Source organism: Lepeophtheirus salmonis, chromosome 6, assembly GCF_016086655.4.
Source record: "Lepeophtheirus salmonis chromosome 6, UVic_Lsal_1.4, whole genome shotgun sequence".
NCBI lineage: Eukaryota > Metazoa > Arthropoda > Copepoda > Siphonostomatoida > Caligidae > Lepeophtheirus > Lepeophtheirus salmonis.
Window position 1 is genome coordinate 33267978 of NC_052136.2, and position 11278 is coordinate 33279255.

The 11278-nt window shown below is 32.5% G+C and overlaps 1 long non-coding RNA gene across 1 annotated transcript; it reads left to right on the plus strand.

Annotated features, from left to right (window-relative positions):
• The first annotated feature begins 8693 nt into the window (after positions 1 to 8693).
• On the plus strand, positions 8694 to 11042 carry LOC121120895 (uncharacterized). The gene is made up of 3 exons (XR_011780758.1): positions 8694 to 8839; positions 9124 to 9171; positions 9270 to 11042. It is a non-coding gene; the product is annotated as an uncharacterized lncRNA (long non-coding RNA).
• The last annotated feature ends 236 nt before the right edge of the window (positions 11043 to 11278 follow it).

Sequence of the window (11278 nt, forward strand, 5' to 3'; positions counted from 1 at the left end):
AAAAGTGATATTATTATTTACAAAATATTACTCATAAAATGTGAGTATCCAATATTTCAAAGAAAGATGAACAAAAATTGTTGATTTTATTCCACAATCATTTGCACTGTTTTATGCAATTGGAATGTAAATTTTATGACTGTTGCTTTTTTTATGTTAAAAAAAAGGGTTGCAACCGTTTATTGTTGTAACTATCCCCGACATCCCCTTAAGTCGCTGGAAATACATCCAACGTCGTTACTTGTATTGCATCACGCAACCTTTCCATAAAAAAGAAACAGAAAAATTACGCAAAATCAGTTGGTACATAGCCAGCAACTATTTATTTTTTAAGTACTCTCAGACTTTGATTGTCATATTATCTCTCCACAGTTTTTAAAACGAATAAAATATAAATATTACATAATATTAATTGTATTTTATTCAATACTACATTATATTTGTACATGTTAGTAAAATTTCAAATCACGTAACATTCAAATTGTATCTCATTTTTACATAATGAAATGCCCAATTTGCTAAATGGAACATCCTTTTAAATTGAATGAATTAATGTTGATGTTATTATAAGCACCCAGGTGAGTAACTTTGATTTATTAATAAATATATAAATACATATTAATTTATAGGGATGAACCCATACAACAGACTCAGAATCGGCCTTTTTCTTAGTATCGGAATCGGCTCAATACTTCCGATTCGACCAATACCTATCCATAATTATACATATGGATAATATGGGTTATTTGAGCTCATTTTTGGAAACAAAAATACCGTTACAAATCAATGAAATAGCAAAAATTAGACAACGCCATTTAGACAAATTCAAAAAAAAAAAAAAAAAAGATGTGGGAAACAACATAAAAAGATGATACAAATTAGTAAGTTTGTAAAGGAAATTTACTTGAAATTAACAATTTAGAAATACCCACATAGTTAGTGTTCCATACATTTGAACTGTATTATGAGTCGTTCAAAAAGTCCTTAACATTAGAATTATGGTTGAGCGGTTTACTCTGAAATCATTACCTAACTTTTTCAATAAATATTTCTTTTTGGTATGTTTGTTGGACAATATTGTTTATAACAGAACTGAAGTCAAGTCCTAATTTTTTGAGTCAAGTAGAAATAATCGTTATTGGACTCGTCGATATAGATGGTCTTAGCTGAAAATTTGGTATCGGTACATCTCTAAAAATTTGCAAAAGATTTGACGAGGGATCAAGAAGAACTGTGTCTTCTGTATTCTGGTTCTTGTGGAACTGAAGCCTAAGTTTTGCATAACTTATTACTTCGTTTATTTAGTAAAAATGTATAATTATGAACACCATGGCGTATCAAATGAGACGCGGGAATCGACAGGTGACAGTAAATACAAAGGGTAATTTTGTATTCACGAGGTAACACCGTGTGTAACGTTATAAATATTGATGAATACAAATCAAGTTTTTCTTTGATTAAATTTTACACACGGTTTTTTTTTGTGATATGTATTTTATAATAAATTTCCCTCTCCCCTCAACCACGCTAGGTAAGTAAGTATTAGTGTTGGGTTTAGTTTTGTAAATCTCAAATCGGTTTGAGACTGTTATGATTTTTAGAGGACTGAACAAGGAAATTCTAGACACATAGAATAATCACACATGCAGGTTAGCTTTTTTATTTCTTCTTTATATTTATATATATATATTCCTCATGTGGGAATATAAAAGTCTCCCTAATTATTTCATATCTCTAGAATATCAGGACGGAATTAGTTGGATTATATAAAAAAATTGAGTCTGGACTGGTCTCAAAGAAAAATTCTGTCTCACGTCATTACTTTTGTTATATATTGCAATCTCTCCTCCGAAAAGCAACATCACAAAGGTCCAAAATCAGTTTGTAGTTGAGGAAATCTTCATGGAACTCGTTATTGTTCAATGATTCTTTAGAACTGTTTGTTACTTAATAAGAAATAATTCTAAGTAGATCAATCAACGTTGAAGAACATTTATTAGGAGAAAAGAAGCCGGAACATCTACAGCTGACAACAAAACAAATTTTACATTTTTGTGTTAGCGAGAAAATGCCGTAGTCTAAATCTTTCCAAAGAAAAATTTGGTCTAAATGGATGTATCGTTTTCATTGAAAATTTGATGTACATGACGTGATTTACGTTTCAAAATATTGAGCAACGATATACAGTGTCGTCTTATGAAGTTAAATGTGTCAAATAAATCATATTTGTACGCTTCATAAATCAGGAGTGGATTCATAGAAGGAGACCAGAAAAAAATTGGACCTATATATTGGGACAAAAAAAATGGCCCACGATTTGAAAATGATTAAATTTCGGTCTACTGTCTGAACCGAAATATGGGTGCTAATCAGTCTTGAAAAAATCATGCAAGACCAAACCAAAAAATAAATCGGTCTTCGACAGAGTCTCAACCCTAGTAAGTATATATTGTTGTTTTTATTACATAAAATTTTTGCAATTAAAAGTAGAAAATATAAAAAAAAATTATTTTAATTGCTGGTTAGAAGGTTCTTTCTGGTGCAAATCCTTGTAGATTTTTAGTATCAAATATATCTACGTATATATTTTCTCATCCGTCATAAAAAGGTGTAAATTAAAATTATACCTTTTTTGCAATGCAGTATTTTAGGTATGAATAAGGTTATAAATACTTACATATTACATATATGTTTTCTCTTCAAGAATAAAAGTGTAATAATAGGAAAATGAAAAATAAAATAAAAAAATAACATGATTGTATGACTCAGGACTTTAGCTCGTTGTTAAATCTCATCTAAAGCAAGAATATCTCAAAGGAGGATCGTCCAGATCTTCCTTTTTTCTTATCATTTCTACAAAGTCAGGGCTAATATACACTAAATTATATTGTGCTGTTTTTATTCATTTGTAATTTATAATGTTTGATTGTTTTCCAACAAATAACTTATGCAACCTATTCAGAGTCATCAATTAAAAGAGAGATTGGACATATTAAATTTTACTTCTTGTCCTCTCCTTAGCCCGATGTCAGTCATTTCTTCGTAGAAGGAGATGGCATAACACTCCAAATTAAAAAATATCAAATGGGTCAACTTTTTTTTGGGAGAGACGTGATTTAATCATTTAATATGGTCCTATAAATGCAGTAGATACAGGTTCTGAATTCTTTGTTGGCTCCAAGTATTAAAACAAAGATTTGTTCAATTGAAATTTTCATTTTTATTTACTTTTTACTTGCATATGAAATTACGTGGGTTCGCCAGGCAATATTTGACATAAAAATTGATAGATTTTATTGTTTATCTTCAGTAAATTACTATGCTTCTTTATTAGTCTTCATCTTCTTTTTTAAAATATAGGCTTGAGTTTGCATACTCACAATGTAGATGGACTCTTTTTTTCGGATTGTATGTTCTCCTTGTCTAACGTCACGTTCATTTTTTTCTTATAAAGTACTTCCCATTTTTTTTTTCTTTTTTCATATGTGTTTATCCAAGCGTCTGTTTTTACATAGCGTGTTTATTCAATTATACACACATATTATAGGTACACACTCGATTGTATTGTTATTTCTTAGACCAAGTATTTACACTCAAAAATGGCTAACTTTCAACATAGGTTCAAACATACATTGCTTATATAGATATTAAAATAAAACATTATTCTTTATTTAGTATAAAATTACTTTGATAGATATTTTTCTCACTTTTAAATAATATTAATAAAGTTATTCTCTAACATAATCTTATGAAACAAAATGAAAGAACATTTTGAAAAAATATTTTTTTTAAACAGATGCACACTATACGTGGATCCTCAAAACTCCTATGCGCAATTCTCTCTTACGGCTCCATAAGGTGGCTTTAGAATTTAAAAAAACAAAACTTTGTAGTTTAAAAAATGCCTGCAAAAATTGTTTTATGCAAATTAACATTTAATGCGGTTTTCTGATATTAATTAATAATATTTGTCTTTTTGTATCGATTATTTTCTCACCAATGACAACTCTTATCAGCTAATCCTTCTTGAAATTCGAAAAAGTAGAAAAACAAACCTTCCTAATGTACAATAAGGAAAAGTAACTTCTTTGATATGGTCATGTGATGTACAATTACAAGATATATTAGTAATAATTTCTGTTTGATTCGCTATGGCAAGAGCAATTATTTCCGTTTTATATTAGAAATAACAATATTAGCACTTTTAGAAGAATAAACCAAATATATATTGAGTCAAGTGTCGTCACGATACCAATATTTTTGTACTTTGTACTCGTGTCGGTATAAAGAAAAGAAAGATTAACATTTTTTCAGATCCGGGTAGGTTCGGATCTTAAGACGTAAATATTTGATTAAATATCGTTTACCCGATATTTGGAAACTAGATCTGAAACCAAGATTAGATGGATACTTGTCCCAAAATTTATGAGCACTTTACCCAAAGTTCGGCCCTAAATTAAATAGATTACAGATTCAAGTTAAAATTTTAGTGATTATGAACGTCAAAACAATGAATAACCCAATTTTGTTACTGTAAATTATTAATTATTATTAGAGTTATTCTTAAAGTAATCTAAGAATAACCACGTGATGCAACTATTTATGTGGACGTCACTCCAAGCATTAATCAAGATAATTTATCGAAGATCCGTAAAACCTGTTCTATTTTTGTTAAACAACATTGTAAGCTTTCTAAGATCCGTTAAAATTCGAGTACTCAAAGTCTCTTTGGATATTTGGTAAAGAAAATTTACCAATACCATAGCCAAGTACTTCGGATCCGGATACAAGAGCCGGGGTTTGAAGAGCCGTAAAATTTAGAGTATCTGAAGCCGGTTTGTGTCCTGGATCTCGAATTTTTTCCTATAATATAACTTTACTTATACCGGGTCTGGTTTAACTTAATGATAGATATGACATGTGACCCCTATTTTTAATGCTTAAAGCTCGGAATGCGAGTAGATTACATATAATGTCCCCTCCTCTATATTGAGCTTTGTGTATAATGTAATAAGTCCATAATATTTAGGTCAGGACCGGACAGGATGTCAACATTTTAGGTGCTGATAGATCTGCATTATTTGGTTTTTCATTAGCTATATCCGAAAAATACCTAAACACTATATAATAATGTTTAGTAATGAATATTTCATAGCACGTTGTAACTTTTATTGTATCATGACCTTTTCTCAGAAAAGAAACAGAAAAAAAGGCTCAAAATAAGGTATTAGTTAGTCAGTTCTTTCCAATTATGAAATCATTATTTAAAAAGGGTTAAGAATTGTTTGCAGCTTAATAATAATTAATTCTAATTCAATCAATCAATGTTCAGAACACTGATGATAAGAAATGAAGCAGAAAGATTCTTTTACCAAAATGTGTAATTACTTTTACACGGCTGTATTGATTCACGCAACCTTTCCTTTGGGGGAAAAAAAACTGAAAAAAAGGCCTGACATCAGTGAGTAGTTTAGCCAACTCTTCCCAACTATGGAACAATTGTTCAATGATTACTTGGAATTGTTCGGAGCTTCACGTTGGCTTATTCTAACTCAACCTTTCAATGTTCAGAACACTGCTTACGAGAAAAGAAACAGAAAAATCGACAGCTAATATAAATACATACTTTAAATTTTTATCTTATAAAAGTAACGCCATGATAGATAAGTGAAGATCAGGACTGATTTGACTCCTCCTTATAAATAAATATATCAAGAATTACAATTAAAAGTTGTTAAATAAAATATTTCAACTTTCTTTTATCGTTATTTGATATACACATGATACACATAGTATTACACACTTTTCCGTCCATTATTAATGGTTCTACGTATCCATCATGTCATTTATGTATTTGGTTGGTTGGTTGGTTTTACGAGTAGTGAGTAAATGATGTTGGTAGTAGTCGAAGCAGTAGTGTGTGAGGGTCATTATTATTATCAGATAAGATTTGTGAGGGATCTCCTCTCTCCTCATGATGTTATGATCTAGGAAAGTACCCTCAGGCAGAATCTCTTCATAATACTATTTGAAACATGACAAATGTTATATTATTATTATGTATTATAAGAAGCTATAAAAATTTACTTTTTTGTTTTTCTTTACTATTCTTTAAAAATTGGTTAATTAAATATTTACTCAATTCTCTACATTGAGCACCCAACATATGTACTATCCACGCGTGCTCATTGTCCATAGTATGAATCATATAACAATTTCAATCATGAAATCCACAAAAAAAGGATATACGCAAGAGAAAATATTTTTTTTCGCCGTCCTTTACATGTCATGTGCCGCCGCAACATTCTTTTCTAGTAATAAGAAAATTGCCATTGAAAAATTTCCGGTCATTCACTAACAAAATCAAAATACCTCGGCCGAAAAATTCTTTTTTGCGATGGCAGGGCAACCAAGGAGGCTAAAAAACCCCCACTGCCTCTTCAAATAGTATGTAGACCTCCTCCAAATAATTCAATGTGATCTCCTGGCCTATTGATTAATTGAAGATACAGTAAAGGCATATAACAGGTTAAAAACTACCACTACCGCTTCACAAAGCATATATTTTCAATCTAAATACTGCTAAATAAATTATGGACCACGTATATTATACATATGTTAATTTTTATATGGTTAATCGAAGGTTGACCAGACGTCCCGATTAACCGTCGGTGGGTTTTAACCTGTTTGGTGTCTTTGCCGTAGCTTTAATCAACCCAAGGGACCGGAGTTCATTTTGAAGCATTTTGAGGGTGGCCCAAATGCTTTCTGAAGTAGTTGCTTTTTACCTGCATGATATCCCTGACGTAGTCTTAAAGAGATATTGTAATTTTGTTAATATATGACGGGAAATTTTACTAATGGCTATTTTCTCCAGGTCAATTTTACGTGCACGCTATTTCATATACATACTTACTCCCTTGAATCTAATCATTAATGGATAAATGTAAAAAAAAGTCATCATGAAAAAATGAAGAAAATATTGTGTTCATCGAATCTCCGAGTCTCGACTTTTCATATTTCATAATGTTCATTTAAAATCCTATTGAATTTTGCTATCGTCCATCTGTAGACAAGTTGTGCTGGACAGTAAACAATCTCTATGTCATCGCCCAATAAATAAATAAATTAGGAAGAAAAAAATATTGGAAGAATTCATTATTAAATAATGGGCACGTCATTCTTTATTTTCAATGATCACGCTGTACCTTTTTCGTCATATTACTTATTAGAAACGCTGTGTGAAAAAGTAAAGGGTACCAAATGAGCATTACTTTTCATAGTGGAATTTAATCCATTATTACTCTTTTTTTTTATTACGTGAAGAACCACTTCACTGTCAATTTATTCTACGGGTATATGTAAGTATACACGTTGCAAAGCGTTGCTTATTTATGGATGAGATCCAATGACATGTTCAAACGAACTCTCTTTGAAATGAGAGTCAACTCTTACTTTGATCATAAATCAATCTGATTGTCAATATATACATACATACATACATGTATGTATCACAGTACATAAAATTTATTTAACTGCCTATTTATTATCAACAGTACACGTACTGGGTGTATCAAAACTATTTCCCAATTTGGAACCCCGAACTTAAACAAGAGCTCTGTATTTCATGAGTCTTATGTTGTTACACCATGCTTTACTTGTTACTTTTTTTTACAAACATTTATTATGGCTGAATATGGCATCCATTATTCTTAACGATGACCTCCAACCTGGAACCTAAAGCCAGAGCATGACTTCCTCAATAATTCCATGTCCAGACTGTCCCAAATGATAGAACCACATTGTTGCTGGGGAAGCTAACCTTGAACCAACTTAGACCTCAACTGGATTATGTAGTCGGCGGCCGTGAGCCTGTAGCTGGCCAGGAACCAAATTAAGAGTATCTTGATGACATAAGATGCAAAAAATCCCATACTCATCACTGAGGCCGGGTGTTTTGTGGTGGAGATGATGTCAGCAGGTTTTTTGATACGGTGCCGGTGTCTACATTGGTCTGCCTGACAACTTCCTGCGACAGTTTCTCCTGATATAAAAAAGATTGAATTAACAAAGGAGGAACGACGTTGCGTTGTGACGATTTTTTGTCCAAAAAACATGGAAATTTCAAATTGAGATGTTTCAATTGTAACTGGCATCTCAATCCGGATCGTTCGGCAGATTTGCATGGCTCTTTTGGCACCTTGCCATGTCTCAGACGAGTCGCGGAAGTGTCTGAGTGTGCAATGCCATGACTTCATTCAATGAAAATATGCCCCCCAGCAGTCCGGTTCTTAATCGGATGGACTATTTCGTCTTGGGATACGTTGAATTTATGTCAAATTGAACATTTCATGCCATCAATGACTCTCTGATTGCCTCCATCAATGAGACAATGCCCAACATGTCAAGGAACTATCTCCTCAAGGCTTGATCCCCTTACTGGGCCCAAATACAGGCCGTGACTAATACTGGAGGAGATACATCAAATGAGCTCTGTTTCCACACTCATATGTACAATTCAAGACAATTCTCAAGTAAATTCTCAGTGACAATTTAATTTTTTTTGAAAAAGCGCCGAGTGAACACACTGTATTTAGAGCAAAACAAGTCATAGTCACCTCATAAAATATATTCAAATCACTAACTAATAAATACTTCAAACAGTTGTTACATCAATTACTTTTGTATATCATTTGGTTTGGCTCCACTGCATGCAGGAGTTCAAATTCCAGTGATTAATTGTATTGACAGTGCTTTTAATGTACAACTCTAAGTGGGATCATCATCTTGTCAGAGTTACCATGCCATTTTTCGGTTTCTTTTTCTTTACATACTGGCAGTGCGTATAGTTTTTAACTTTTAGAATAGTTTTTAGTGGTGGATGATTTAATTTATATTTAAATTAACTTTTATGTACACGTCTTTGATATCAGTGACTTTTTAAATCCTTTTAATTATTATGCAAAAAATTATACGTCATCATTTTTATGAATAGGATCCATATAATTTTTATCTTGTTTACATACATATATTATGTATGTATATATTTTTTTTGCAAATTTATGCACATATTTCTAAAAAAAAACAAAATACGACTCAATCTCTTTCTTTGTGTAAGGATAGCTTGCAAACCAATTTGAGGAATCAGCATAACGTTTGTTGTTATGGAAAGTGAGTCATAAAACCTTCCATACTACTACTCATTTGTCTCGGAGGCTTAAACAATTAAGTTTTATAAGAATAAAATATTTTTTTTCATAAATATTTAGGAAAATAGTAAATTATTCATTTGTACTATTTGTGGAGTTGTATAAAATATGATTTAGAACACTTAGACAATTTCTGGATCAGGGACCTCATACATTAAAAAAAGCAAAAATCACGTCTGCGGCAACGGAGAAGATAAGCTTAGCTATCATTATTGAGTTGTATAAAATATAGCTTAATCTGACCATTTTTTTTTTCTAGCAACAAGGTCGAGGAATCCTTTAACCCTTTTGGCTCATACAAAACCTCGGGACCTGATGAACTGAACCCAGTTGTACTGCAACAACTTGGGGACAGCATCGTCACCTATATCTCAGAACTTTATAAAGTCATCTCATCACTAGTTATACATCCAGATGCTGGAGAGAAATGAAGTAAGTTTTCTGCCATAACCAGGTAAAAAAGATTATAGTCTGGCCAAATCCTTCAGATCGATCACTCTTTCCCACTTTTTTTCTTTCTTGAGTGGATTTTACACTGGGAAGTTGAAGAAGTTATTCCAACAATCCACTCACAACATGCCAGTGTAAAATCCACTCAAGAAAGAAAAAAAGTTGGTTGCATGGTTGTTGATAGACGAATTTTTCTAAGGTTTCGTCTATCAACAAAGAACCATCTCAGTTATCAACAACAATGCACAATTGTAGTCAGTTTGATTGCACAGGTGCATTTGATTATATACAATTTCATTCAGCTGATGTAGCAATGGAAAAGCTCGGTATTCCAGAGAATATCAGATCCTGCTACAAAAATTTACTAAGTACCCGTACGGTCACATCCAAGCTTAATGGTGAAGAAGTTTTTTGTCAATCCAACCCGTCGGAGAACACACTAGGGGGTGTTCTATTGCTGGTCGTTTGAAATAGGTTTATGGATAGTTTAGTTAATAAATTTAAAATAGGAGCAATCAAGGTCGTTGGCTACGCTGACGACATCCTCCTTTTAATTAGTGGAAAACATCCCCACACCCTTGTCAATGCAATACAAAGGGCAATCAATACTGTCATTGAATGGGGAAAAGAAAATTGTCTTACCTTTAACCCATCAAAATCAAGCGCTTTAGTCTTTTCGAAACCTTATAAACTTAGATCTAAATACTTTCCACAGTTAGAAATGGATGGCAAAGTGATGGAATATGCCACACATTTGATGTACCTAGGTGCGACTTTTGATCAAAGACTCACCTGGACAGAGCATTTGAAAAGAAAAAAGCCTCCAAGTGTTCTCGGATATGGAATATTGGCAAGGCGATCATAAGGCATAAATAGGGACTGACATCAGACAAGGTTATCTGGTTGAATGAAGGTATGATCAGAACTATCATCTCCTATGGGTGTCTAGTATTGGGACATGTAATCATTACAAAGAAAAGTGCAAGGAATATATTAAACACAATTCAAAGGAAAGCACTCATTGCAATTACTCATACATCTGATCGACACCAACCCACGGGAATGGAGGGAGTTTTGGGTATTGCTCCTCTGGACATATACATTATGGAACAGACAACGAAATCAAGATGGAGAACAAAGCATTTCTTATGTGATACCTAGGATGGAATTGGTAAAACGTCGTGGGCATCGGTTCCATAGTGATAAAATACTCATACAAGTCGGAATGGATCAACCAAGTGACTCCATAAAAAGTAATCGCATTTGGATAGATAATAGTCAGAATAAGATCATCTAAACGGACAGGTCTAAAGACGGAGATGAAAACACTGGGGATTGATGGCCCATCACCAAAGGCGATGCATCAATTTTTCATTCAATGGTTTCATTCAATAAAGAGGCTTCTGTGTTTCAAGCAGATATTTTTGCTATAACACAAGATTTAGAAGCTCTTCTCAAGTACGAAAAAACACTGAACAATGTAATAATCTGATAGGACTCCCAATCAGCAATTGCTGCAATCTTTAATCCACTTACTACTGGTTAAGAAGTATTAAAATGTCAAGAAACCATCATCAAAGGAATGAGTGAGAAAAATATACATCTAGAATGATGCAAAG